The sequence below is a fragment of the Moschus berezovskii genome, chromosome Y (assembly GCF_049115385.1).
Source record: "Moschus berezovskii isolate FMDL1 chromosome Y, NW_MosBer_1.0, whole genome shotgun sequence".
Taxonomy (NCBI): Eukaryota; Metazoa; Chordata; class Mammalia; order Artiodactyla; family Moschidae; genus Moschus; species Moschus berezovskii.
Window position 1 is genome coordinate 78,191,863 of NC_142489.1, and position 4,058 is coordinate 78,195,920.

At 49.1% G+C, this 4,058-nt stretch overlaps 1 pseudogene; it reads right to left on the bottom strand.

The window, feature by feature from the left end:
• Positions 1–1,256: 1,256 nt before the first annotated feature.
• LOC129557935 (serine/threonine-protein phosphatase 2A 65 kDa regulatory subunit A beta isoform pseudogene) lies at positions 1,257–3,029 on the bottom strand (annotated as a pseudogene).
• Positions 3,030–4,058: the final 1,029 nt, after the last annotated feature.

A 4,058-nucleotide genomic window follows, 5' to 3' on the forward strand; every position in this document is an offset into this window, starting at 1 on the left:
CAAACAAGGGCAATGTATGATCAGACAAAACACCACAAGTTAACAGGCAGTATATGTCATCTTAACCTTTAAAATATTAAAAATTACATATTAACTGGTCTTACTTGTGATATGACATGACTGAGCGACTTAACTGAACTGAATTGAACTGACAGGAAGAAACCTCATATGGTTTACAATGCTGTTCTTAATTCCTAGGGATTTAAATCTACATGATACTAAAAATATCCCAGTATTTTGGTGAGATTTTGGTACCTAATCGCTCAGTTTCTTATATATTATTTCTGGTATGGGAGTAGTAAGCTAAAGAGGCTCTAATTTTGTCATGCTTGTGGGCTTTTCAGTATTCCTATGGGAGGCTTCATTAGACTTGTCCCTCATTAAGCCTATGCTAATATGGCAAACCCACAGCAAACATTATCCTCAATGGTGAAAGATTGAAAGCATTTCCCCTAAAGTCAGGAACAAGACAATGGTGGCCACTCTTACCACTACTGTTCAACATAGTTCTGGAAGTTTTGGGCACAACAATCAGAGCAGAAAAAGACATAAAAGGAATCCAAACTGGAAAAGAGGTAAAACCCTCACTGTTTGCCAATGACATGATCCTCTACTCAGAAAACCCTAAAGACTCTACCAGAAAACTACTAGAGCTAATCAATGAATACAGTAAAGTTGTAGGATATAAAATCAACACACAGAAATCCCTTGCATTCCTATATACTAATAATGAGAAAATAGAAGGAGAAATTAAGGAAACTATTTCATTCACTGTTGCAAAGAAAATAATAAAATACTTAGAGATATAACTACCTAAAGCAACAAAAGGCTTCTTTTTTTTAATTTCTAGACATTTATTTCTCTGTGAAAAGGTGGGAAAGGGGATAAAATAAAAACGGCACAACTGACACGTAAAACCACCAGGAGGAAGGGAGGGAGGCAGAGGAGATGGGGGAGGGACCCCCATGCAGCAGCACTGGCTGGCGACCGGGGTGCTCGCGCCACTGCTCACCTGGCGGGTGCGGCCCCGTCCTCCCAGGTCTCTGCTCCGTCCCACACTGTGCGCCCCCAGCCCTGTGAGGGCTGGACGTGAGGAGTCGGAGTCCCGGTCTGAGGGAGGAACCGTGCTGGGGGAGGGAACTGGGGTCAGACCATGCACGGGGAGTGACAGCCAAAGGACCCCCACTGTCCCCCCAGGGAGGGGCCTGGCGGGGGAGGGTGGACACCGTACGCCGGCGGTGGGTCTTCTTCCAGCATCAGGCGAGAGACAGAACAGTCAGAGCCTCCTGGGCCAAATACTTGACGTCCACGTCCTGGTCCTGGGTCAGCTTCTCAAGGACGAGCTTGACCTCGCTCTGCAGCGTGCTGTTGTCCAGGATGGGCCCGATCTTCTACAGGGACTTGGCCACATTGAAACGGACGTTGGCAACAGGTCCCCGGCCATGTGCAGCATGGTGGGCAGCATGTGCTTGGTGGTGATGTCCTGCCCGCAGATCTCAGACAGCACATTGATATAGAAGAGTGTGGTCATGCGGTGCAGGTACTTGGGGTCCCCAGACATGGCCAAGACCTTGGGGATGATAGTCGCATGGGCCCACTTCTTCCCGAACCTCTCCACCAGCTTCTTGAGGTTGCTGGTGGCCACCTTGCGGATGGCATAGACATGATCCACAAACCAAGCCATGCCCAAGGGGTTGAATTTCTCATCAAAGAACTCCACCTCCAGTTGTCCCGCCAGCAGAGGGATATACTCGATGATAGCCAGCCGCACCCGCCACTTGGCATCCTCCGCAAGCTCCACGATGGCAGGGAGTAGGGACTTCAACAGCTGCCTGATGCCGATCACCTCGTTCATGCAGTCCAGGTTGGAGATGATGTTCAGCCGCACCTCCGGGCACTCGTCCTTCAATTGGGCCAGGAAGAGGTGCAGGAGGTGCTTGATCATGCTGTCTTTGCCCAGGATGGGAAAGAGGCCCATGATGATGGAGGCCAGGGCTGACTTGACGAGATGGTTGGCATCAGACACCAGCTCCTTGATGCAGGGCAAGATCTGGGTCATGATCACATTCTCCCGACAGTCAGCGGAGAGATTTTCACAGAATTCTTTGACCTTGTGGGAGGCGGCAGCCCTCACCTCAGTCAGCCTCACAGTCTTTCATCAGGTTCTGGAAGGAAGGACCCAGGTTCTTCTGGGTGATTTCAGGCCCCACTGCTTTCTGGAGCCTTGTGAACTTGTCGGCCACCATGTAACGGATGCTCCAGGACTTGTCCTCAGCAACCTGGCACAGGGTGGGCATCACCAGGTCCTCCAGGGCCTCCTGTGACAGGAGTTGGGGGATGTTGACGCATGCCTCCACTGATAGCAGCCGCACCGAGTCCTGCTCGTCAGAGGCCAGGTTGGAGAACATGGGGATGATCTTGCTCTTGATGTTGTCCAGCTCCAGCACCTTGGCGAACTCCCCAACCTTGGAGGCTGTGGGTCACCGCACCATGGGGGTGTCATCTGAGCATAGGTTCTGGAAGTACTGTTGAAGTTCTGCCTTGATGGCACTGGACACATGGGGGTAGCAGACAGAGAAGAGGCTGTAGGCTGAAGGGTGGGAGGTGAACCAGGCTCCACCCGCCAGCCACTTCACCAGGGGCACGAAGTGGACCTCAAGGTCGGAGGGGGAGTGCTCATGAGAGATGTCCCGCAGGGATTCCATTTCCTTATCCAGCACCACCGTCTCCTCCACTGCGGCCAGCAACTTCAGGGACAGCAACAGGCAGTGCATGTACTCGAGGCCACCCACCACAGTGGTAAAGGTGCCCAACTGCTCTGCCAGGTCCAAAAGGACCTCATCCTCATCGTAGACTGTGTCTGTAAGGAAGGGCAGAAGTTTACTGTGGGCCCTTTCGACCCCAAGGGTCAAAGCAATGGTGGACAGCTTCTAGATGCTGTTGGGGCAAAGCTGAACATCCTCGTTGCGGAGCTCGTCTATGAGCACTGTGATGGGGTAGAACGAGTGGTTGCTGTCAGCTGCCGCCATCTTGGGCCCGTCCCCTTCCTGTCAAGACTGAGGCCAGTGCCAAGCTAAAACTGGGATAGGGAGGGGTTGGGCTGGGAGGAGGAAAGGAACAAAAGACTTCTATAGAAAACTATAAGACACTGGTGAAAGAAATCAAATAGGACACTAATAGATGGAGAAATATACCGTGTTCATGGATTAGAAGAATAAATATTGTGTGCCGGGAGCCAGCGAGGGAAATCCTACCCGTGGCAATGGTCAATTGGGGAAGAGGCCTGACGGGCAAAGGCTAATCAGGACTCGAGGAACCCCCTGGACTTACCCGAGCATCTACCCCAAAGAAAACCGGAGTCTGACTGTCTTACTATCTTACACCTCTTATCAAGTCCTCTAATACTTACGGGGGCTTCCCCCCAACCACCTATCTCTGAAAACGTTAATTCAGAGCTGTAGTTAAAAGTTCTCCTCGGCTTAATAGGAGTGTTCCAATCCAAGCCCCTCTGATAGCTTTCTAACTTGCATGACAACTTTGTCCGGGCTTTTACAACTATGAATGTGACTGTTTACAGCCTCCCAGCCATGCAAGGACAGAAAGCCTAATATTCTAAAATACAGGAATTTGTTGAAGAAGTAAAAATCATTAGAATACTACTAAAAAAAGATTTCATTGTTGAATCAATGCTTGCTGCAAAGTTTATCTATTGTATCCTTGGAAATATATTAATCACATGTAGAGAATATAAGTAGTAGCCTTTGATTTAACCACATCAGATCTTAAGTTAAAAGTTCCTTTCTTGTAGCTCACTACACTTTTGCCTTATAGGAATGTAACTTTGTCATGTGTCTAGCACCTGACTTTATGAAAATCACTTTAAAAGAATATAAGACTTTTTCTAGCTAACTAACCTTTGTTAGGAGAGAGGGCCATAAACTGTCAGCAGGCCTCCTGGCCAGAAAATGATGTAAATCACCTAAAACTTTTGTGCATCATGAGATATACAAAAATAAACCCTGATCCTGATAAAGGTCAAGACTGCAGACCCCGCATGA